This window comes from Dermacentor albipictus, chromosome 5 (assembly GCF_038994185.2).
Source record: "Dermacentor albipictus isolate Rhodes 1998 colony chromosome 5, USDA_Dalb.pri_finalv2, whole genome shotgun sequence".
Lineage (NCBI taxonomy): Eukaryota > Metazoa > Arthropoda > Arachnida > Ixodida > Ixodidae > Dermacentor > Dermacentor albipictus.
The window spans coordinates 62,998,945-63,025,610 of NC_091825.1; the positions used below are offsets into that span (position 1 = coordinate 62,998,945).

Below are 26,666 nucleotides of genomic sequence, written 5' to 3' on the forward strand. Positions count from 1 at the left end.
AGAAACTCGGGGCATCCTTCACAGCAACCCTGGAGTGCTTCTGTTCCGAAATATTCATCATCTGATTGGCACTCCGGCATCGCATTTGTATTCAGAGGCGTCAATTTTGATACGTCAACGCCCTACTGTGACGCACTTTAGTGCGTCACAGTAGCTAATAACAAGGGCGACTTGCTGACGACTGGCAAAAAGAAGCGACTACTGACTTTCTCCCTTTTCTCATGGTTTCGCCACACTCAGCTGCCTTTTCGTTTTGCCTATATGCCTAGTTCATGCATACAATGATATTTGAATTGGCGTAGGCAGTAGGCTGGGCAAATTAGATATTACTATGTTGAAATCCTTAGAGCATAAAACAGTGCCCTAAGGTTCCTTCGAATCACAAAGTGCGCAGCAGCCGTTTCTTGTCATCCGGGAGATGCGCGCTGTTGCGAGAAATCTGACATCTAACGAAGCAGCCGACTTGTTAGCCGACGACTAATCTGGGATTGGGTACACCGCACGAAACAGGTACGTGGCTAACTGTTTGGATATCCCGTTTGCTTTACAGAAAAACAGCAATGGACTGTATCTTTCTAGCAGTGTGCCATTGTGGGCCATGTGCAAAGTGAAATGCAAGACGTGTGCAAATGGCCGGCGGAAAAAAACGTTTCCCGCACGCCATGGCTACCATGGTATCTGCCACGATTGATTTATCTCAATAAGTCAGCTCGCTGCCCGAATCTGACCGTTAGTGGTATGTCGAGACGCTCTTCACCTGTAGCGAGCGCTATCCTAATTCTTACCTCAAACCGAAATCCCTACCTCATAGATAGCTAGAAAAATGATTCGAAGTGTTGGCCGAGCGTGCTATTTGGTGAAATGTGAATTTGCCTCGTGAACGCATCTGGACCATGCACTACCTCAGCATTAAAATCGTACCTCTTGCTTAAGACACTGGCCTTTCCAAGGACGGATATGTGTGGACATCTGGTTCAGCTCACTGAGCATTGAGGGTGCAGACGATGGAGATCTACGGCCGCGTTAAGGAAGCTCGATGACGATTGAATGGATTACGATCGAGCAAAATAGTGATCGGAAATGCCCGTGTTGCAGCACCCTACTGTTGAGATTCGGGGCTTGAAGATGTGGAATCTACTTTCATCTTGGAGCAGTAAGGGAACGTGAGGCTGGGGGAGATTTTCAGGAGGTTTGACAAACACGTTTATACTTACATATGTACAAGAAAATTCAATGTAATAAAAAAATGTCTTGAAGAAGTTGTAGCAGCCGATCACTGCCGCCGTCCGTTGCTCCTTTTATGCCTAGCGTGATCACTGTTCAGTCACTGCTCCCAATCCGGCGTCAGGAGACAAATGACATCAGGTCGAACCAACCTGGAGTTCGATTGCCCTTTCCCTAAAAGAGTAACTTGGTCGATAACACACGCGCATCACTGGACACAAGCAGGGACAGGAGCGGAACCTACGCTGACTACGATCGTACACTGAGTCCGTCCCTGGCGTGGACATGCCAATTTGGGCAGCTTGCAGGTGATGGCCGTATCATTGCACTGACCGCGTCTCCGGCTTGGACATGCAAATTTGTGCGACTGACAAGTGATGGCCGCATCCACGCTCATTGTTCAAACCTCTGCTGAACGAGGTACTCCCATGCTGGTCATAAATCATCCATTTTGAGAACCATTTTTACGAGGCCATGGGCCCGTTCCTTATAATCGCGCGGGCCGTGACCGGAGGTTGTCGCAGTGCGAACGGCCGATCGCAACACTGCCTAGATCTCACCCTGCCCGAATCAAAAGGGTCTGTGTGACAGGGGCATCAGTCGGCAGGAAGTTTAAATTGTTGATGCTGCAGTAGCGAACCGCCATTCACATACTTTGTAATATTCTAATACGATATATCAAGAGCTACCCAAATGTCATGCGCTGCTTTCACAACCTAAATGTGAACGTGGCTGCACTTGCTCCGGCAGTTCTTTCCAGTGTTTGGGATTTAGAATAACGTCATTGATCATGAAAGCAGCAGCACATTGCCCAAACAGCTGCCGCTGAGTTCGATATTTCGAGAAAAGCGTGAGTGACTATGCAGATTCTGTTGGCATCAAACAGCTCTATTTGTTGCAGCGCATTGCCAGCACTCACGTTTCTTGCCACTTGTCGCATGGTAACCGGAAAAAGCCAATGCTACTGCCTTTTTTGTGCAATTGATGCACCAAGAGGTATGGCCAACGGGCTTGTAGGACACGCAAAAAAACATAAGCAAATGAAGTGCTAAGAGATTTATTAGCAGCGGGTGCGAATGGGTAGCCGTGACAAGCGTTCGGCGAAAGACAGCAACCACGAGCTCATGCCGGTAGCGATGGTGCTGTGGTGCGGGCAGGCTACTCTTCTTCGTTACAATCGCCCTCCGCAGAAAAAGGCGCCATCCTGGCGGCTTAATGCGAAGAGACTACTATTGGGTCATAGTACGGCTTAATGCGAGAGACGTGGACAAGTTCGCGGCCGCGATGGCGGAAGTCCGTCGATGGCGTGAGGGGCTCTACGATGTAATTGACGGAGGACGTTTGCTCCAGAACGCGGTAGGGTCCTAGGTACTTTGCGACAAGTTTTGAGGAGAGGCCGGGTGTAGTAGCGGGTACCCGAAGCCATACGAGAGAGCCAGGCAAAAAAGTTGGTGCAGAACGGCCGGCAGGTTGACGGGATTGGTGCTGCCACTGGTCCTCGGTCGAAAAAGAGCGGGCAAGCTGGCGGCATTCCTCGGCATGATGAGCAGCTTCAGATAGCTGAGTACTTTCGGACGCGTCAAGTGTATATGACAGAATGGTATCGAGCGTAGTAGAAGGTTCTCGTCCGTATAGGAGAAAGTAAGGGGAAAAACCAGTAGTTGCTTGGGCGGCAGTATTGTACGCATACGTCACGAAAGGGAGAACTTGGTCCCAGTTTGAATGATCAGAGGCGACGCACATGGAGAGCATATCGCCAGGAGTACGGTTGAAGCGCTCGGTCATGCCGTTAGTTTGCTGATGGTACACAGTACTGGTGCGGTGAACGATTCGGCATTCGTCGAGTAGTGCCTTCAAAGCATCGGAAAGAAAGGCGCGGCCTTTATCGCTCAAAAGTTCGCGAGGGGCACCGTGGCGAAGAACGAAATGTCGTAACAGAAACGATTCAACGTCGCGGGTGGTGTCAGTCGGCAGAGCAGCTGTTTCAGCATAGCGGGTCAAGTGATCCAGTGCAACAGTAATCCAGCGGTTGCCTGCTGGAGTGGAGTGTAGCGGTCCATGTATGTCCATACCAACACGATCAAAGTGCCGACTAGGGCAGGGAAGGCGTTGTGACGGGTAGACTTCTCCGGGAGGTAATTTTTGGCGTTGGCACTGAGCACAGGAGCGAATGAACTTTCTGACGTAGTTATACATGCCGCGCCAATAAAATCGGATGCGTAGTCGAGCATAGGTCTTGAAGAGGCCGGCATGTGTGCACTGAGGGTCTGCGTGGAAAGCGTCACAGATAAGGTCACGGAGATGGCGGGGTATCATGAGAAGCCACTTGCGACCGTCAGAGAGGTAATTACGACGATAAAGAAGGCCGTCGCGCATGCAGACGTGGGTAGCCTAGCGGCGAAGAGCGCGAGATGGTGAAGAGGTGGATGGATCAGAAAGGATGCTGATGAGAGCAGTGATCCAGGGATCCTTGTGTTCTTCGACGGCATGTTGCGAAGTGATTGAGATGGAACTGTGGGCTCAAGGGCGGATAGGGAAACGCAGTCAGCGGAGATCGATGAGCGAGAAAGGGCGTCAGCATCCGTGTGTTTGCGGCCGGAACGGTAGAGAACGCGGATGTTGTATTCCTGTAGCTTAAGGGCCCAGCGAGCAAGTCGGCCAGATGGGTCCTTAAGGGTAGAGAGCCAACAAAGGGTGTGATGGTCAGTGACGACATCGAAAGGGTGACCATACAAATAAGGACGGAATTTTCTAAGGGCCCAAATAATGGCTAAACAGTCTTTCTCTGTAACATAGTAGTTAGCCTCGGCCTTTGTCAGAGATCGGCTCGCGTAGGCAACGACATATTCATCAAACCCCGCTTTTTGTTGCAGGGGGCGTAATTTCGTGAAGGCGTCATCACAGGCGGGCGACCAAACGGAAAGTTCTTTGTCACCACTTAGAAGGGCTGTCAGGGGTGCACTTATGGAAGCGATATTTCGAATGAAACGTCCGAAGTATGAGCATAAACCATGGAAACTTTGAAGCTCGTTTAACTGATTTGGTTGCGGAAAGTCGGTGACAGCGCGGAGCTTGGCTGGATCTGGAAGGACGCCGTCTCGCGATACAACATGGCCAAGAATAGTGAGCTTTCGGGCGCCGAAACGACATTTTTTAAAGTTAAGTTGAAGTCCCGCGTCAGCAAGGCATTTCAGAACTTCCTCGAGACGGCTGAGATGGGTTCGGAAGTCAGCGGAACAGACAACTACGCCATCCAGGTAGCATAAACATGTGTTCCATTTGAGGCCGCGTAAAATACTATCCATCATTCTCTCAAAAGTGGCTGGAGCGTTACACAGGCCGAAATGCATTACGATGAATTCGCACAATCCGTCAGGTGTTACAAATGCTGTTTTAGGTCGATCACATGGTGCCAAGGGGACTTGCCAGTATCCGGAACGTAAATCCAGTGAAGAAAAAAACTCAGCTTCCTGCAAACAGTCGAGCGCGTCGTCGATGCGTGGTAACGGGTAAACGTCCTTGCGCGTTATCTAGTTCAGACACCGGTAGTCAACGCAGAATCGAATAGAGCCATCCTTTTTCTTAACGAGGACGACTGGTGATGCTCAGGGACTGTTGGAAGGCTGCACAACGCCACGCTTGAGAGTGTCAGCAACCTGGTGGTCAATGACATGCCGCTCAGAGGTGGATACTCGGCAAGGGCACTGCCGTAAATGTGCATGACTGCCGGTATCTATCTGGTGAAAAACGGTCGATGTGCGGCCCAAACCGGAAGCATGGCTGTCGACAGAAGCGCTGAACATCTGCAGGAGAGCAATAAGCTGGCTTCGTTCTGAACATGACGTGCCATCGTCGATGGAGCAGTGGAAAGCGTCGAGGAGTGATTGATCAACCGCAGAGTCACAAGTAAGTGCGCCAAGGCCCGCAGAAGTAGAAACGGCAGGAGCGTCCATGATGCAAAAGGTGTCGACCGGTTGAACAAGGCCTGGGCATTCACCATGAAATAAAGCTAAAGGGCAGGCCGTGGGATTGTCGACGACCATTTTCGTGACGCCATTGCTAAGAGTAAGTAGAGCAAAGGGCAGCGGAGAACATCGGCGGCGAATGAACAGCTCAGAGGGCGTAAAGAGAACAGTGGCATCAGAAATAGCGGCGCACGGCACAGGCACAAGCAGGGAAGAGCGTGGAGGGACGGAATTGTCTTCAGAAGCAAGCAGCTAACACTCGAAGTGTTGTTTTCAATAGTCTCGACGTCGGGAAGTACAGAAAGTTCGAGTTCGGCGTGACAACAGCCAATAACGGCGTTATTATTTGCGAGGAAGTCCCAGCCTAATATGATGTCATGGTAACACGTGGGCAGCACGACGAATTCAACGGTATACAGTAGACCTTTAATGAAGACGCGAGCAGTACATGCAGCGAGAGGCGTTATATTCTGAGCGTTCGTGGTTCCAAGGGAGAAGTCGGACAGAGGCGTCAAAACCTTTCGTAGTGTGCGGCAGAATTCGGCGGAAATTACGGATACGGCGGCTCCTATATCTACAAGTGCCAGGACAGTGATTCCTTCGACAGAGACTTCAATTACGTTGGCTGGAGAGGGACGAGGTCTTGGGCATTGCGACGTGGAAGCAGTTCGTGCATCGGGAACTGCGGCCATCAGTTGTCCTGCTCGGTGGACACGGGACGGTGCCGCATCGGAGAAAGCGAGCGACGACGGGGAGATGGTGAGCGGCGAGTAGAGGCGGTTGGGCGGGCAGGGGAAGAGGAAGAGGTAGGAAGGCTGGAAGGCGAAGAGGAAAACGGAGCGGGAAAGGTGGCGCTCGCCGGATGTTCTGAAGAGGAAGCATGCCACGACGACAATGGCGCGCCACGTGACCAGCACCACCGCAAGCAAAACATATTGGGCAGTCATCGAAGGTGCGCCACTGGCGGGGGTAAGGTCCGCGTCGCGGTTGAGGATTCTGTAGTGTCGTAGGGCGACACTAGGTGCCCTTAGTTGCATAACTATCAAAGCCATAGTGAGATGGCACCACTTTTGCCGGGGTATATATATGGGTGCTCCCATGAATAAAGAGTCTTGCGTCTGGTGTGATATGGGTTGACATCTGTCTCGTTCTTCTGCTGACCAACACTACAATTTGGCGACGAGGATGGGATCCGCTGCACTTTCGCCGCCGCCGCTATTCCTCGCTACCCCGGGCACTCCAGCCATTCCATGGCCCCACTGGATACGCCTCTTCGAGAATTTTCTTCTCGCGTCTGGAGCTGCCGACCTGCCTGCATCCCGCCGCCGAGCTCTTTTGCTACACTACTTGGGGCCGGAAGGACAACGCATTTTCGATGCACTCCCATCGCCAACTGCGCCGAGCGAAGCTGCTTCAGCCACGCTCTCCAAGCACGACGCCACAGCGAATAGCTCCCCAGACGCATACGACGTGGCCCGCGAGACAGTGGCTCGACATTTCGCCAACACGCGCAACGTTCGGCTGGAACGCAACCACTTCCGCGAACGCCGTCAGCTACACGGCGAGTCCATCTCTGACTTCGCCCTCGCGCTTCGAGAACTGGCTGCCTCTTGCAATTTCGGTGAGCAAGCAAACGAAAACATGTGCGAGCAGTTCATCACTGGCGTTGCATCTCTGCAGTTACGGTCACGGTTGTTATTGGATGGAGACGCACTGACTTTCGACCATGCCTTCGAAATTGCGCTACTTCGTGATCGAACTCAGCTCGAGTCTGAAGCCTTTGCTAACCCCATTCAGCGCATCATGACACAGCCACGCCAACGTGACGCTTTTGAAGTGACCAGACAAGATAACCGGCGTTTCAGGGACAATCACACCCGCGTCCCTAGTCAAGCCCGCGTTCGTTGTGCTCTCCCGCCAACTTCAGACACGGCCACCACTGTTGTTCCGTACAGCGGAATTTCAGGTGTCTGCGGTAATTGCGGCAGAGAAGGTTGGGAGCCGTCTGTGTGGCGCGCTCGCGTTAAGACCTGCTTCGCATGCGGCCGCCGTGGTCATTCATGCAAGGCTGCCGTAGCGGCCGCAGCGCACGAGGTCGACGCCCGGCTCGCGTCCGCGAAGTAGTTTCTGAACAGGGCACGTCAGACGCCATCAGCATTCTCATTGTTTACAAAGATAAGCCCACAGGTGTCTACATTGAAGTGGCAGTCACGCCAATCAACTCAAAATCGCAACCGCGCGTTGTGAAATTCTTGGTCGACACTGGATCCGCTCTGTCAATTATGCTGGAACAAGAATTCCGAAGCGTGTTCGAAGACTGCATACAATTGACCAGCTCTAAACTTACTTTGTTGGACTTCCAACGCCGGGAGATTCCTGTGCTGGGAAAATTCAAAGCCGGAATCTCAGACAAGGAAAAAACGGCCGTTATAGCAATTCATGTCGCACCCGGAGGAACTTCTCTTCTTGGTCTGGATGCTGTGCAAGCTCTAGAACTACATAATGTGGGTGCACAACTACGTTGCCTGCACACAGCTGCCGAAGAAGGTTCAGATGCCAGGCTAGAAGGAGAAGCTAAAACGGCACAGGAACAGCACAGCCTACTAAGTCTACCAAGGTTCGGTGTGCCAGCTTTGCCATGGGCAAAATTTTGCCATTTGTTCTCACCAGGCCTTGGACTTGCCAAGGGCATTCAGCATAGGGTCAAATAAGGTCGTCAGCCTCTCCAGTCGTGCAGAAGCTCAGACGTTTGCCACTTTCTCTGCGCAAGCCGGTTAGCGACCAGCTTGAGCGTCTTATTTCTGATGATGTCATCGAAAGCGTTAACGCTTCCGAGTGGGTTTCTCCTATCGTTGTAGTCCGCAAGAAGGACGACAGTATCCGCCTCTGCGTTGACTTAAGAGAGCCTAACAAAGCGACTGTAGTTGACAGCTTCCCCTTGCCCAATACGGAAGAGCTGCTACACTCTCTGAATGGAGCACGTCACTTTTCAAAGCTCGATTTACCTTCTGCCTAGTACCAGGTGCTGCTTCACCCAGATAGCAGGGACCTCACTGCTTTCATTACGCACGATGGCCTTTTTCGTTTCAAAAGGGTGTGCTTCGGACTGGCATCAGCCCCAGCTGCGTTTCAACATCTCATGACAACGGTCCTGCAAGGCTGCAAAGGGGTACTGTGCTACCTCGACGACATCATTATCTTTGGCAAGACTGAAAAAGAGCACTTGAGAAATCTGGAGCAAGTTCTTCAACGGATCTCTGAAGCTGGACTTAAGCTCAATGAGAAATGCGTGTTTAATGCATCGGAGTTACCATTTCTTGGGCATCGCGTCAGCTCGGAAGGAATAGCTCCCCTTCAAGCCAAGGTTGATGCCATTGTTCACGCTGCCACCCCCACAGACACAAGCATGCTGCGTTCATTTTTGGGCTTGGTTGAATACTATGCTAAGTTTATTCCCCACCTGGCTGAAGAGGTAGAACCTATGCGTAGGTTGCTTCGTAAGGATTCCACATAGTAGGTCAAGTATCCTAAAAATGCTAATTGTGTTAGTAAGTAAATCGGCATCGTTGGGTACATCAAGTGTGTACGCTGGGAAATAGGTGCAGTTGAAAGTGCTAATCAAACGTTCTCGCTCTGAATTTTGAATTGCAGATGACTTCACTCAGCTTCTATCAATTCCAAGAGGGCACCTTCGATGGCTTTCTGGAGGCTTTCTTTCAGGCTCTCTTGGTTACGGCTGCTAATTCGAGCACCTATAGGCCGGTTACTTGCTCAAGGGCAAACCGAACTTTTTCTATCTCACGTACGAAGAATTGCACAGAAACATACGAGACGAGGTACTTCATTTGGCTAAATTTATTGGATTACGTTACTGGAACCTGGTCAAAGTATGTGGCTTAGAAGTGGATACGCAACTGAATGCTATCGTCCAAAGGGGTAGCGCTGAAAGCACGAGAAAAGTCATGGTGTTCAACCTGAGCGGGCATCCCGACCCGTAGGTTGACAAGCAGTTGAAGAGCCTTCACTTCTCGTCGTGAGTGGGGAACGGAGGAGACACCAAGCGCTGTAATTTCGTCACAAACACCAAGACGGGGGAGTGGAAGGAGCGCTTCTCGCCTGAGCAGCTACGACGTATGGAAGACAGCATCGTGGAAAAAACGAGTTGTTCTAGCGTTATTGTTATCTTTGGTGCGACATACGGGCGGAGGCATTGAGTTTGTGCTGAGTATGAGGCCGCGAACTGCGTGATTCTTCACTAGTGTTCGCGACCATTTTCCTTCCCGTAATAATATATTCACAAGTGGCTCAGCGACCTTATACATGTCATTTTTTGTGTAGCGGTGCGTTTGTGTGAACCGTAATTAATAGCGAGAAGTGGACACGGAGTCAAAGGCAAATATCCGAAATAAAAAGAAAACTCACCGCATTTTCCGTACTGCATTACATATAACGTCTGGGATCATAACCGGCGAAGTGCTATGTCATTAAAGGCACGCAACAAAAACGATTTTTCAGCATTATCGAGCAAGGGTACGGTTTGGTATGTGTCCCCAACTGAACAGGCAAACGTGTGACCTAAACCAAAAGCTGTTAGAGACGCTCCTTAAACAACTGAAGTCATTTAGGAGATGTCATTTAATGTAGTTATTTCCCGCATGACTTCTCTGTTCTTGCATAGTACGCATGCAGTACAGTTTCTCGAACCTTGAGTAATGTGGTTTCTTATTCGTCCTTAGCACCAGTTGAATGTCCCACATTATATGCTTCAGTTGAAGGTACCTGGTTTATCAATTTCCGCTTCAACGTTTTATCAGTACCGCCCATGAAGTTATACTGGTGATTAGTGATGCGTCAGTTGGTAACAAGCCCACGAGGTGCGAGCGATGGTGGCCAGCGTTAAAGATAAATAGGCTGAGTGCCTCTTCATCCCTCACTTCCCGTCGTCCCTGGAAAACATTAGCTTCCTTCTGCAGGCACTGCTAATTACGATCGGTCTGTAAGAGTACAAGAGTATAATAGAGGGAATTAGGGTGATGAATCGCTTGGGCTACGAAGGAAAGAAAAGGAATTTGCATGTCTATGTCTCCGGAGATGGTTAAGGGGCGGCTTTAATGATCATCAACGCACAGATAACCGTCGAAATCACAGGAACACCATTGTTCTTTTCTTTCTCCACTCTCGCTTTCCGCGTGTTTCACTTGCAGTGATCCTTTGTAACATTTCTCCTCTCCCAGACGAAGCCCTCGGGGTGGGTCACTACTGCTTCATGCGTGTAAATGGTTTCAGGTGGGCAACATGCGCCACCGCAGTCTAGTGTGAACAGCGTACATTGGAAGCGAGACGTGTCATCGTGTAGTTGACCTCGCTTAGACGATCGAGGATAACTAATGACCTTGCATAGTCGGCAAGCAGCTTTTGGCTCAAACCATGTCTTTGTGCTGGAGTCCACAGCCACATGAGGTCGCCAGTAACCCAGGTAACACGTTGGTGGTGACTGTCGTAGCGTGTTTTAGAGTGGCCTTGCGCGGCCCATGTACGTAAGCGAACAAGTCGACGAGCCCCTTCTGCACGACACAGTGTCTCCCATAGACAAACCGTCATCATCATCATCAGCCTCGTTTCGCCCGCTGCAGGGCAAAGGCCTTTCTCATACTTCTCCAACTACCCCGGTCATGTACTAATTGTGGCCATGTTGTCCCTGCAAACTTCTTAATCTTACCCGCCCGCCTAACTTTCTGCCGCCCTCTCCTACGCTTCCCTTCCCTTGGAATCCATTCCGTAACTCTTAATGACCATCGGCTATCTTTCCTCCTCATTACGTGTCCAGCCCATGCCCATTTATTTTTCTTGATTTCAACTAAGATATAATTACCTCGCGTTTGTTCCCTCACCCAATCTGCTCTTTTGTTATCCCTTAACGTTACACCTATCATTCTTCTTTCCATAGCTCGTTGCGTCGTCCTCAATTTAAGTAGAACCATTTTCGTAAGCCTCCATGTTTCTGCCCCGTACGTGAGTACTGGTAAGACACAGCTGTTATAAACTTTTCTCTTGAGGGATAATGGCAACCTGCTGTCCTCTTCTGAGACTGTTAAACATTACTTTAGTTTTCTGTAGATTAATTTTCAGACCCACTATTCGGCTTTGCCTCTCCAGGTCTGAGCATGCATTGCAGTAGGTCCCCTGAGTTACTAAGCAAGACAATATAATCAGCGAATCGCAAGTTACTAAGGTATTCTGAATTAATATTTATCCCCAATTCTTCCCAATCCAGGTCTCTGAATACCTCTTGTAAACACGCAGTGAGTAGCATTGGAGAGATCGTATCTCCCTGCCTGACGCCTTTTTTTATTGGGATTTTGTTGCTTTCTTTATGGAGGACTACGGTGGCTGTGGAGCTGCTATAGATATCTTTCAGTATTTTTACATACGGCTCGTCTACACACTGATTCCGCTATGCCTCCATGATTGCTGAGGTTTCGACTGAATCAAACGGTTTCTCGTAATCAAAGAAAGCTATATATAAGGGTTGGTTATATTCCGCACATTTTTCTATCACCTGATTGATAGTGTAAATATGGTCTAATGTTGAGTAGCCTTTACGGAATCCTGCCTGGTCCTTTGGTTAACAGAAGTCTAAGGTATTCTTGATTCTATTTGCAATTACCTTAGTAAATACTTTGTAGGCAACGGACAGTAAGCTGATCAGTCTATAATTTTTCAAGTCTTTGGCGTCCCCTTTCTTATGGATTAGGAATATCTTAGCGTTTTTTCAAGATTCCGGTATGCTCGAATTCAAGAGGCATTGCGTATACAGGGTGGCCAGTTTCTCTAGAATAATATGCCCACCATTCTTCAACAAATCTGGTGTTACCTGATCCTCCCAAGCTGCCTTCCCTCTTTGCATAGCTCCCAAGGATTTCTTTACTTCTTCTGGCGTTACCTGTGGGATTTCGAATTCCACTAGACTATTCTCTCTTCCATTATCGTCGTGGGTGCCAATGGTACTGTATGAATCTCTATAGAACTCCTCAGCCACTTGAACTATCCCATCCATATTAGTACTGATATTGACGGCTTTGTCGCTTAACGCATACATCTCATTCTTGCCAATTCCTAATTTCTTCTTCACTGCTTTTAGGCTCCCTCCGTTCCTGAGAGCATAATATGGATAGAATTGACAAACCGTAATGGGTGACAAAAGAAAAGATACTGTCCATCGTATGACAAGGTGGGCTCCCATAAAGAAGGAAGAAAGGGCTAAATCCGGTCGTTTCGTGCTTCGCAGAGTTGAAAGCGTACGTCACGAACGGTAATATTTCATCTAAGTTCTTGTGGTCCCAAGCGACGTACATTGATAGCAAGTTTATCAATGTTCCATTTGTGCGCTCGGGGAGCCCATAAGTTTGCGTATGATAAGCTGTGGAGAAACGAACGCGGTGATTCTTGGAAAATATCGGCAATGAATTGGCAAACACCGTCACTTATCACTGAGGCGGCCCGTATCGAAGTGTGGTTGTATGTAGCAAAAAATTGGGAAACCTGGCTGCCGTCGCACAATAACGCGACAGGTAGTCAGCACGCACCGTGATCCACCGGTTTCCTCTTCAAGAACGCGGAACGGTTCCAATCAGATCTATGCGACTTCTTCAAAAGGGGAACTGCGGGTCTTTAATGGCTGCAGGTGAGCGACAGGAGCTGAGGTAGGTCGCTTGTGGCCCTGGCACTTCTACAACTGGCCACATAGGTATCCATTGCTTTGCGCATTTGAGGCCAGTACAATCTTTCTTTGGTACGACTAAGTGTTCGCGCGGTCCCCAAGTGGCTTGAGGTCGGGTCATCGTGCGTAACGCGCAGGACATATATGTACAAATACTCCGGAACCACCAGTACAAAGCGCGCGCTCGTTGTTGAGAAGTTCCTCTTTCACCTTTACGGGGATACTAATATTGATATGCGAACCACGTCACTAGAACAGACAGAATTGTCTTCTTTATCAGGTTCTTACGCTCTTGTGAATGTAATTACTGTACCAACGCGGGTAACCTTTTCCGCTTCATCTACTTTAGATTTAATTATCACTAACAACAATAAAAGCACTATAACTTGCTGAACTTAGATAACTGACATCAGGGATCATTTTTCACTATTTGCCTTTATTGCTAATATCAAATATAAACATGCATCTATATCACCGGTGTCTCATTATCGCTCCATTGATTCAATAACCCTCGACACTTTTCGTAATAAAATAAGTAGAGCCGACTTCTCTCATATATTGTCACTATCTTATGCAGATGTTGCATACGATGCACTAATCGCTGAGTTAAACCACATAAATCAAAACTGCGTTCTCTAAAGAAGCTGTCACAAACGCAAATCGAGGAAACCACGGATTACGAACGCGTTACTGAAACAATAGAAAAGAGAACGAAACTATATGCGCAATTCATTAAATCCAAGCATCCCATGAAATTGTCTCAATATAAAAAATATTGCAATAACTTGAACAAAGAACTACGTCAAGCCAAATAAGAATACTTCAGCAATTCGTTTTCAGATAATTTAGCACGAACCCTCAGCATCGATGGCATCAACTAGGTAAACTACCTGGATGTCACTACAACAGTGGTTCAAACTGCGTTATGAGTGATGCTTCTTTGCTGACAGGGCAGGATCTCTCGAATGCCTTTAACGATTTCTTTGTGAATATCACAAATACAGTATGCTCGTCTATTCATTCGGCAAACACGTCAATTCACCAAGCGCCAGGAGTCTCGATGTCGATGTTTACGTCCCCTACAACGAAAAATGAAATAATTTTTCTATGGGAAATCCTAAAAACAGTACCGCTTTAGATATTAACGGTTTTCAAATATGACCGATTAACATATGTAATTGATTTGTTAGCCGCAATCTTAACATACATATTCAAACTTTGTCTCAGTAGTGGAGCATTTCCAAAGTAGATGCAGATTGCAAAAGTTATTGTCATACAAAAAGGAGGCGATAGCTCTGAATTGTCAAATTGTAGGCCAAGTTCTATTCTACCGGTAATTTGTAAAGATATAGAGAAAATTATTCACGCGAGAATAACTAATTTCTTAGATAAGCGTTCGTTTTGTCGAATGCTCAGTTTGGATTCAGACCAAGAAGATCCACTGAGTTGGCACTGCTGAAGCAAAGGGAACACATCACAAATGCATTTGAAGACAGGCTCCTTGTCCTCGGAATTTATATGGACTTTTACAAAGCCTTTGTTTTATTCAATCATCCCTTGTTCGTAAATAAAGTAAACTACTACGGTATAAGGGGGATTTCTAAATATTTGATACGCGCATACCTTCCACATCCTAAACAAATTGTAGCACACAACGATGCTCTGTCTGATGGACAATACACAAAATCGGGCGTGCCGCAGGGCAGCGTCATAGGCCCTTTGTTGTTTTTAGTTTACTTAAACGATATATTTTACACGGAGCTACGGGTAAACTTTACAGCCTACGCTGATGCCCTTTCCGTGCTCATTACGGGTAGCAGAGAAAATGGCTTGTCCTCTACAGATAATGAGTTTTTGTAATAAATGTGTCAGTGATCGCAGGAAAATTGCCTAAAGGTGAACACTCGCAAAACTAAAGCCATGGTATTCCGAGTGAAAAACAAACTTGTAAAAGGTAATATGCTTAGGTTTGGGAACAACTATATTGAAATCGTGCGTAGTATCAAACGTCTTGGAACAACCTGCTCGGAGTCGCTTAATTGGGATGCCGAAATTAATAACATAGGAATAAAAATAACAAAGTGAATGGGGTGCTATGTCGTCAACGGTATGTGCTATCAACAAGAATTAATCTATTAATCTACAACGCATTCTTAGTTCCAATACTTAACTACTACCAACCTTACTGGGGCACAAGTACGAAGCATAATTTATCCAAGATTATTGTTACTCAGAAACGTCCGATAAGGTTAGCTGCTAACATACAATGGTATGCCCACACAAAAAGCTATTATTCCGAGTTTACCATCATTCAAGTGCTTAATTTTTATGCCTTCAGGTTAATTCTTCTGTACAAGAATGCTATTTGAACAAGCAACGTAGATATGTTGAATCTATTCAACATTCAAAGCCATGTGCCCATGTACAATGTACGACGTTGCACCGCTTGGTCTACGCTGTTTTGTCGGACTGTGTACCGATTTCAATCAAGCACCTCTAAACTTGCCTGTTACCTTAACCCACATGAACGGAATAACATCTCACTGGAAGAAATATCGAAAAATAAGTTAGTGCTTTGCCGCTCCGGCACTAATGAATGGTGTCTCATTCTGCGTTTTGTATGTTGCGTGATTGCTACATCACACAATGTTAACAAATGCAATAAGGCTGTTCTCAATTTTGTACGTATATTTTCTTACTGATCCCCACTCTAAGTATTTTGCCCTTGTAGGTTTGCAAATTCAGAATATATTGCAATGTTTCGAGTATTTCTCTGCGTTTGTTATGAATAAGCTATTTCCTCGTCATGTGGGGCGTATGGGGTTTTCTCAAGCCACTGCACGGGGCTTTACCCTCACGCCCGCTCTCATTCTGTATTCCGTGGAAAGAGAGAAATAAAGATTGTTATACAAATACAAAACAAGACCATCTCGGACGCAAAATCGACCTGAGGCTATAGGCCCTTGTGTGACAGCGAAATAAGCATTCCAGCTTGTGCTTTTAGCCGGCTCTGTGGCGAATGTCAAGGCATCGGGGAAGTCAGGCAAAAGGGAAGCGATAAGTTGATCAAGGTTGTCGTCTTCACAATCCGTCGTACGTAGTGGCATCCTGGAAAGGCAATCCACGTCTGCGTGTCGACGGCCACTCTTGTGCGAAATAGTGAACACATATTCCTGTAGACGAAGGGCCCATCGCCCGAGGTGACCGGACGGGTCACGATGATTGACCAGCCAGCATAGAGATTGGTGATCTGTGACGATGGTGAACGGACTACCATAGACGTACGAGCGAAACCGCTGCTCGGCCAATACTGGTGCTACACATTCTTGTTCTGTCACAGTGCAGTCGCCTTCAGGCTTGCTTAAAGAACGGCTTGCGTACGCGACGACATGTTCGTTATTCCTGCAGCGCCGAACGCGGACGGCACCGATGCAAACGCAACTGGCAGACATCTGTGTGAATTTCTGTTGGCGACAAAGGATCGAAGTGCCGGAGCACGAGCTGTGAGGTTAACGAGAACTTCAGCTGCCGAAAAGCAGCTTCACACTCAGCAGGGGTCCACTGAAACAGAATGTTCTTACGCAGGAGATTCGTCAAAGGGGGAGCGACATCCTGGAAACCGCGTATGAACTGCCGGTAATATGAGCAGAGGTTTTCGAAACTACGAAGTTGCTCGACAGATTTAGGTTGCTCGAATGACTCAACGGCTGCCGCCTTCTGAGGTTGGGTCTAATGCCATCCTTATGGACGAGATGACCTAGCACCAGTTTGGCGCTCTCGAAAATGCAATTTTTTTAAAATTCAGTTCAAGACCAGCCTTTCCGATACAGTCGAGTACAATAGCGAGACGAGTGTTGTGCTCCTGAAATGTGCATTCAAAAATTACATCCTCAAGGTAGCACTTATAAATCTGCCACTGCTATCAGTCTGTGCCCAGGCAGCACACCAGCATTGGTCCAACCATGGCCCAATGCTGGCAGAAATTGGTACCATTGTTGTACCAATGTTGGCATATGGGCAAAGTGCAACCCAATCCAATGCTGGCCCAGCGTTAAAGCCAAGATTGGACCAATGTTATGCCAATGCCATTGGTCGCCAGGCCGCCAGGCCGCCAGGCCGCCAGGCCGCCATTGGAATATGAACCTGGCAACGTTTAACGCTAGAACGCTATCTAGTGAAGCGAGTCTAGCAGTGCTATTGGAGGAATTAGAGGGCAGTAAATGGGATATCATAGGGCTCAGTGAAGTTAGGACGCCAAAAGGAGCATATACAGTGCTATAAAGCGGGCACGTCGTGTGCTACCGGGGCTTAGCGGAGAGAAGAGAACTAGGAGTCGGATTCCTGATTAATAAGAATATAGCTGGTAACATACAGGAATTCTATAGCATTAACGAGGGGGTGGCAGGTCTTGTTGTGAAACTTAATAAGAGGTACAAAATGAAGATTGTACAGGTCTACGCCCCTACATACAGTCATGATGACCAGGAAGTCGAAAGCTTCTATGAAGACGTGGAATCGGCGATGGGTAGAGTGAAAACCAAATACACTATACTAATGGGCGACTTTAATGCCAAGGTAGGCAAAAAGCAGGCTGGAGTCAAGGCAGTGGGGAAATATGGCATAGGCACTAGGAATATCAGGGGGGAGTTATTAGTAGAGTTTGCGGAACAGAATAATATGAGGATAATGAATACCTTCTTCCGCAAGCGGGATAGCCGAAAGTGGACGTGGAGGAGCCCGAACGGCGAGACTAGAAATGAAATAGACATCATACTCTGCGCTAACCCTGGCATCATACAAGATGTGGATGTGCTCGGCAAGTTGCGCTGCAGTGACCACAGGATGGTAAGAACTCGAATTAGCCTAGACCTCAGAAGGGAACGGAAGAAACTGGTACATAAGAAGCCGATAAATGAGTTAGCGGTAAGAGAGAAAATACAGGAATTCCAGATCAAGCTACAGAACAGGTACTCGGCTTTAACTCAGGAAGAGGACCTTAGTGTTGAAGCAATGAACGACAACCTTGTGGGCATCATTAAGGAGTGTGCAGTGGAAGTCGGTGGCAACTCCGTTAGGCAGGATAACAGTAAACTATCACAGGAGACGAAAGATCTGATCAAGAAACGCCAATGTATGAAAGCCTCTAACCCTACAGCTAGAATAGAACTGGCAGAACTTTCGAAGTTAATCAGCAAGCGTAAGAAAGCTGACATCAGGAAGTATAATATGGATAGAATTGAACATGCTCTCAGGAACGGAGGAAGCCTAAAAACAGTGAAGAAGAAACTAGGAATTGGCAAGAATCAGATGTATGCGTTAAGAGACAAAGCCGGCAATATCATAACTAATATGGATGAGATAGTTCAAGTGGCTGAGGAGTTCTATAGAGATTTATGCAGTACCAGTGGCACCCACGACGATAATGGAAGAGAAAATAGTCTAGAGGAACTCGAAATCCCAAAGGTAACGCCGGAAGAAGTAAAGAAAGCCTTAGGAGATATGCAAAGGGGGAAGGCAGCTGGAGAGGATCGGGTAACATCAGATTTGTTGAAGGATGGTGGGCAGATTGTTCTAGAGAAACTGGCCACCCTGTATACGCAATGCCTCATGACCTCGAGCGTATCGGAATCTTGGAAGAACGCTAACATAATCCTAATCCATAAGAAAGGGGACGTCAAAGACTTGAAAAATTATAGACCGATCAGCTTACTGTCCGTTGCCTACAAACTATTCACTAAGGTAATCGCAAATAGAATCAGGAACACCTTAGACTTCTGTCAAGCAAAGGACCAGGCAGGATTCCGTAAAGGCTAATCAACAATAGATCATATTCACACTATCAATCAGGTGATAGAGAAATGTGCGGAATATAACCAACCCTTATATATAGCTTTCATTGATTACGAGAAAGCGTTTGATTCTGTCGAAACCTCAACAGTCATGCAGGCATTACAGATCAAGGTGTAGACAAGCTGTATGTAAAAATACTGAAAGAAATCTATAGCGGGTCCACAGCCACCGTAGTCCTCCATAAAGAAAGCAACAAAATCCCAATAAAGAAAGGCGTCAGACAGGGAGATACGAACTCTCCAATGCTATTCACAGCGTGTTTACAGGAGGTATTCAGAGACCTGGATTGGGAAGAATTGGGCATAAAAGTTAATGGAGAATACCTTAGTAACTTGCGATTCGCTGATGATATTGCCTTGCTTAGTAACTCAGGGGACCAATTGCAATGCATGCTCACTGACCTGGAGAGGCAAAGCAGAAGAGTGGGTTTAAAAATTAATCTGCAGAAAACTAAAGTAATGTTTAACAGTCTCGGAAGAGAACAGCAATTGACAATAGGCAGCGAGGCACTGGAAGTAGTAAGGGAATACATCTACTTAGGGCAGGTAGTGACGGCAGATCCGGATCATGAGACAGAAATAATCAGAAGAATAAGAATGCGCTGGCGTGCGTTTGGCAGGCATTCTCAGATCATGAACAGCAGGTTGCCATTATCCCTCAAGAGGAAAGTGTATAATAGCTGTGTCTTACCAGTACTCACCTACGGGGCAGAAACCTGGAGGCTTACGAAAAGGGTTCTACTCAAATTGAGGACGACGCAACGAGCTATGGAAAGAAGAATGATAGATGTAACGTTAAGGGATAAGAAAAGAGCAGAGTGGGTGAGGGAACAAACGCGAGTTAATGACATCTTAGTTGAAATCAAGAAAAAGAAATGGGCATGGGCAGGACATGTAATGAGGAGGGAGGATAACCGATGGTCATTAAGGGTTACGGACTGGATCCCAAGGGAAGGGAAGCGTAGCAGGGGGCGGCAGAAAGTTAGATGGGCGGATGAGATTAAGAAGTTTGCAGGGACAGCATGGCCACAATTAGTACATGATCGGCGTTGTTGGAGAAGTATGGGAGAGGCCTTTGTTCTGCAGTGGGCGTAACCGGGCTGATGATGATGATGATGCCAATGCAGCAGCCATTGTGCTGCCAGAGTAGGACCAGCGTTAAAGCCAAGATTGGACCAATGTTATACCAATGCAGCAGCCATCGTAGGACCAGCGTTAAAGCCAAGATTGGACCAATGTTATGCCAATGCAGCAGCCATCGTAGGACCAGTGTTGAGCCATATTGTTGCCATTATTATTGCCAGCTTTGAGCCAATGCCTTTGCATGACGAATATTCTAGATACGCTGGCTTTAGAGCACGCACGCATTCTTACCGCAAACCCATTAAAACGTCTACGGCGCGACATTGGGGCAACCTCGAACATCGACAATGGCGCCTGTATAGACTTGACGCTGGATTACAATTCCGGCTTCTACTTCGGTTGCGGAGAAGCCAGGAAACACTCATTCATCGATTACGGCTGGGTGTGGCATACACCCACCGATACCTTCACAAGATTGTACAAGCACGGGACCCTGAATGTGGCATCTGTCACACTCTCGAGACAATAGCTCACGTACTTTGCGTGTGCCCTCAATGTGTGGCCGAACGAAGAAAACTCAAATCTACTGTTGACAGCTTGGACTCCCACCCCTTTTCAGAAGAAAAGCTTTTGGGCGCGTGGAGGAGGGTTGACTGTGCCCAACGTGCCATAAAAGCACTTTTGAACTTTTTAAGTGAGACTGGTTTAGACGATCGCCTCTAGAAGCTGTGAGACGTGCAGTAAGTGCGAAGCGTGTTTGCGCAAAAACTTTTTGATGCAAGATTACTTTTTGTATGGATAAGATTACTCTCCGTGTATTGCGTCTCCAGTGCGCATACGCATATTGGACGACGTGTATATAGTATTTCATTGTACCATAACATATTCACCCGCCACCTACCTTTCCCTGTATTTCCCACTTCCCCTTTCCCCATGAGGAGTAGCGGGCTAGAGACACGCTTTCCAGGCCCACCACTCCTCCTTTCTCTTCATTAAAATCTACTCTTCCTCCTCCTTTTGCTAGCGGCATTTTTTGTAGCAATTGTCCCCTTACCGTCTTCCTCAATAGTAGGTAGGAAAGCACGACAAAAAGATGTCAAGAAGCAGAAGTCATATATGCTTACAAATAATAATAAAAGAATACTCAAATTGATATTTATGAAAGTTTATTTGCGAAGAAATTTTCACAAACAGGCATTTTCCGTGGACCTAGATGGGTGAGGCTCGGTTATCTTCAAACAGTTTCTCTACAGGCACTGCCCTCAGGATAGGAATTGGGCAAGGCACCGAGGACGGTGGGCTGCCCAGGGGTTTCAGGGCGGGGAGCTGACGTCGGTAGGCAGGTTGGTCAGTGCTTGGATGACGACGGGCTGATCAGGCCCCCGAGGACGACGATAACGCGGTGGTTTCGTTGATATTGCTACCATATCGCATAGCGACTTCACCATTACTTGGACGAAATTCTTGCACTGTAAAATAAAAAGAAACATTATTAGAGATGTTGGTATGACAAATGTATGTGGCAGCGTTTTCATTTGAAAAAGCGCCATACTGCAACAATATTATAAGTCTGAGCAGAAAGTTCGAAGGGGTGAATCAAGAAACTTTCTTGCAAGAGATTTGTCAGGTAACACTTCTTAATATTTCGACATATATGGCATATCTTGTACGAGGTGTAACGTAATATTTAGAACAGACATAAAATGCGCAGGATCCATCTGCCTTGCTTACAGCCCACACCTAGTCAGCGTAGCACTTTATAATTAAAAAATTGCCAGAAAACCTGCTACAGCACAAAAAGCCTAGTTTCAGACTGTGTAGACACAATGCGGCCTTCGTGCGAAATTTTTAATGTGGAAACCGAGAAGTTCCGTCAAGAAACACTTGTAAAAGAGGCATTTATTATACGAAAAGAAAGAAATACTGTCGGCTGGAAATGATGCTTGACCTATAACAGTGAGAAGAAGCCTGGTTCCTCGGTATCACTAGCAGGATCAGGCCGCGTGCGTGGCTTGATAAAATTATAGTCCTGGAATTTGGGTGAAATTCACAGAGATTGACACGTGGTTCTGCTCCGGGCACTATTCAAAGGCTGCAAATTACAGGCACTCTACAATAGCCAGGCCTGTTTCTTTAATATATATACCACGTGATATTGCTCCTTATAAAACTTATAACATGCGCAAAACAAATGCACTCACCATTGTAAGATCCATGCTTCTGTGTATCCGAGTTCATCCCACATCGAAAACGGTGGCCACGAGAGCCGACTTTTTTTCTAATTGTTGTTTCGCCTATATTAATTCTAACACTCAGAAAAATTCGCGGCCACATTGCTACGTATTTCAAGATGTAGGCTTCTCAGTAGGGATGGCGACCGCAAGCGAGCATTTTTCACGAGAGGAGTGCGCGGGCAAGAAGGGACAAGACGGCAAGCAATCAGGCGGTGTTGCACCCTTCGGCTTGCCCCTTCTGCCACACAACAATAATCGTTATCTGCCTTGATGCGTTTCCTTTCTTTAACACTGCGAGCCCGGAACTTTCCAGTAACGAACGGCACGCGCGTTATCAGAAGGGGCACTCCAAAGGGTGTAAACTGTTCTATGCTGATAACGCACTTGCCGTTTGTTACTGGAAAGTACCGGGCTCGCAGCGTTAAAAAAGGAAATGCATAAAGGCAGATAACGATTATTGTTGTGTGGCAGAAGGGGCAAGCCAAAGGATGTAACTTTGCCTAAGAGTGTAGCGACGCATAGAAGGAAAGAGTGAAAGGAAATGGTGAACGAAGAATATGGCGTAAACGCCACTTTCCCCCGCTGGACCTAGCCCGACCGTGTTTTGGGGTGACAGCGACGGAGGGCGACAAGGAGGACAATAGTGACCCCGCCGCTTTCCCCCATGCTTCCGAGAGCACCCAATTCGACGCAGCAGCTTATGGCTGTCTGAACGCTTAACTGGTAGCATTGACCAGGCTCGCGTGGGTGCGTGGTGGCTGAAGGATGGAAAGCTAGGCCGAAAAAAAAATTCAGGAACGCGCCATGCCTACTAAAGGCAAAGACAAGAGGTTGTTGACACGCAAATGCCAAAACGTGCAATTAATTTTTTTTTTCTGTCAGGGGCATTCATACAAGGAACTTACTACATATGCACGAACAAAAGAATATATTAGAATAGGAGCATGTTGATTATGTCGCCGCAACATGCCATGCATGCTAAAGAAAGAAACAAAAGTTTCACTGATACATATGCGCTCCATCTCGATGCAATATAAAACGATTCCATCAGCTCTGAGGCACTGTAATTCTCGATTCTCCTCAGAATCCTGACCCACCAAAGCCGCGGAGCGTGCATGCAAAATATACAATGCGGAGGCAAATTCGCAATACCATTGCTTCTTATGGAAAGCTCATGTTCTTATTCACGATCAATAGAGCACCGGCTAAATTTATGCGACTTCCCCTGCTTGCTACGTGGTACACTGGCTTTTCTCTTTAGGGGACGCATTTCAGTAAAGGAGAAGTGCAAAAATGGCGGTGTACCATTCATGGAGTTCACATGGGAGAACATATTTCTGGTTCCTGCGCAGTGTTCCTGTGATCAGTGGGTTAGTTTTCAAAACACGTTGTTCAATCTCAGCCAGTCGTAGAGCACTAAAAGCCGACAAGGCGAAAACTGGCTTATTAAGGGGCCAATGTCCTCCAAAAAAAGCCAACTAGTAATCCATATTGGCAAATCCATATGAAAGTCGGTCCAATAATTCTCGCCTTGTTGAACGGTACTGCCAATATTGTTTACTGACTGTGTAATGTGGGCCAACATTGGATGTCTATCAGAATGACACAACCAATATTGTTTACTGACTGTGTAATGTGGGCCAAGGTTGGATCTCTACCAGAATGGCACTGCCAATATTGGAACCACGTACGCTGTTTATCTTAGGCCGTCATTGGGCCAAGAAGTGCCAATATGTTTCCAACGTTGGCCCAACCTCACGTGCCACCTGGGTGTAGAGTGCAGAACACACAGGGGAAGTGTTTACTAGAGGTCTTGCTGTACACCGTACTTTATAGTATCTGAAAGGGTTCAGCATATTCATTCCTTCACATGGCACATCGCATCGCGACAGAAGTATTACACTCTATTTGAATTATGGGCCTGTACGTGCCAAAGCCACAACCGGATTACGATGCACGCCGTAGTAGCGGACTCATTGTTAATTTTGACACCATGGTTTTCTTTAACATGCCCCTAAATCTAAGTGCACGAGTGTTTTTGTTTTTCTTATTTAGCCCTCGTTAAAATGTGGCTGCAGCGGTCGGGAACATACCTGCGACCTCGAGCAGTGCCAAACCGCAACGCTACCGCGGTGGCCACAGAAGTGTCGATTGCAGGTGTCGCCAGTTCCGTAGTGTCGCCTAGACCATAAGGTGGGCTTTAATGTGCCTCTGTTTCTGCGCGCCCTGTCTAATTTTTTGCTCGCTTGACAAATTTTCATGATGCTTATTCTCCAGGAAAAAGCAGCACCGTAACTGCTTTGAACGTAAATTCATCCTGTTTGCCGGCAATGACTGTCGTGTCTATATCGTTTCCTTGCATTTCCACGTCATCTCCTCCCAACCTCCGATCCCTCATTTTATCGGAACTGCGAGAGAAAACCGGCAGGGATTTTTTTTTTACTTTTTCGCGACTGCTTCGGTTCTACCTATTCTCTGACTCCTCTCCCTTTCGTTTCTACCTAGCTTATCTCTGGACTTGCACGTTTGTATAAAGGTGCGCTGCAATTTAAGCAATATTCTTGTGGGGAGTCGTGGATAATTAGAGCCGTCAAGAAGCTAAAATAGCGATGAGCAGAGAGCTCCAGAGAGCATTGTGCGCATCGAAACGAGTTTATCGCGTTGTCTTTGCTCTCTGCTTCGTTCCTGTCTTGAACACACACGCTCTAAACGACCCCTTGAGGCGGTGTCCCAGGTGGCAGCCACGACAGCAGAAGCAGTGGGAAAGTCAAATGTAGAAGCAAAGGAACCTTCGCGTTAAAAGACGATATTAAAAATACTCATGCTTTTATTCATATTTTGCGCGGCTTTCTTGCGTAAATCACTGACGTGACAACTGACAAGCACTATATATCTGCCCGCAACATTTACTCATGAAGAAGCCATCGTCAGCGCTGCTCTGGCTCCACACGCAAGAAGTTTTTAGAGACACCCTTTAACACAGGCAAGTAACAATGGACGTGTTCTGTTTTCTTCTCTTACTTTTCCTAAGCGATTACTAGACGCTATCACACCAAAATATATGTGGTGCCTTGCACATTTTTGCAAGTACAGAAGCTACATTGTAACCAATGTAATCATCATATTACCGTGGTTTAGAAATTACAGACAAGAATATCTTCTTATGCAGGCCTATGATTTTGTATGCGCCATAGTAAACTTCATAAAACAGCAGAAGCGCATTGATGCTCTGGCCCAAGGTTTCTCGTTAACTTCTTTACAACATTGGCGTTCCTGGTGAGTTTCGGTCACAGTCATATGACCTTCCTCCTCAACTTTAGATGGCGCAGCACAGAATTTTTTTACATAATGACGACAGTTTCGAAAGACATTAGAGATCTACACATATAAAATAGCAAAAAGTAACATCTTTCGGTTGGTTAACCAGACTTCTCCACGGAACATCTGTGACCATGAAGGCGCCATCATCTCATTGCTTTTTTGCTAACCAGCATGAAACACCGCAAAAATAAAGCATTTTTTAATTATGCATATCTTAAGCCATTCAAGGCATTCTGCCTTCAGATTTACTAAAGAATGAAAGAGCTGATGATGAGCTCAACTGCCTTGCTTTTTACATTTTCCCATAGTACAGGCAATGTCTAACCAGGCGCATTTTTAAAAAAATTTTCCTATGATCACGCACACAAAGATTATTATCTTTCGGAATAAGAATTATAGCAATGTGGCCTTGGTACTATGTAACTAAATAGGCTCCCTCTCATGTACCTTAGCTATCCAACTACATCACTTATATGTACCAGTAATCGAAGATTTGTTTGATTTCCTGCTAATAATACAAAATTTGTAACCTACTAGTAGGTTTTTTCACAACAGCGAAAGAAAAACTGAAAAGATTTTGTTTACTCACGCTGATATAGGTAAAAATATAATTTTTTGTTTAACCTTTTAGTGGCTTTAACTTGCAACTCAATTTAGGTGTTTGTGTGGCGTTAGGCGCGGTGTTATTTCTCGTTTATTGAACTCTGATAAATAAAGGTAGGCCAATATTCAAGGTTTGGAACATAAATTGAATAATAAATATAACCTATTGTATTCGTATGCGAAAATGAACTATCCAGTACTTTTAATGCCGTAAGTAACTGAATCTTTTGCACCAACCGACTGGTAAAGTCGGGTTACTATGGTCCATCTGTGAACAATCCATTCCAAATTACATGAAGTGAAACAACGACAAATGTTTTTCAAGCAAAGCAGAAACAAAATGAGTAATTCGAGCTTTGTTTTCCATTTTCCAGCGTAAGGCTACAAGAGGATCTGTTACTTTTGCTTGTAGTCCGTAATATAATGTTCCTTGTAGTTAAATCATACAGCATATTTGATTTTTACGCTACAATGTATGCAGTTACCCTTGCCGCGGGTGCTTGTACATGTTTCTACAGCACAAATCTCTTTCATGAGCTCTTAGTTTTTTTTTCTTCAACTAGTGAGGTGTTTTCAAGAACCATTTATTAAGAGATTTTGGCCAGGCTAGACATAAAGAAGCCCTCCTTCCTGTCTTTCTTATTTATTCGGAATATTCCCCTCCATC

The 26,666-nt window shown here is 46.5% G+C and overlaps 1 protein-coding gene across 1 annotated transcript in view; it reads left to right on the forward strand.

Annotated features, from left to right (window-relative positions):
• The first annotated feature begins 236 nt into the window (after positions 1 to 236).
• Positions 237 to 26,666, forward strand: part of LOC135911727 (amine sulfotransferase-like) — a 32,155-nt gene continuing 5,725 nt past the window's right edge. Inside the window, exon 1 of the mRNA XM_065444076.2 lies at positions 237 to 510. The gene's annotated coding sequence lies outside the window, so the exon portion shown is untranslated. The remainder of the gene's footprint in view (positions 511 to 26,666) is intronic.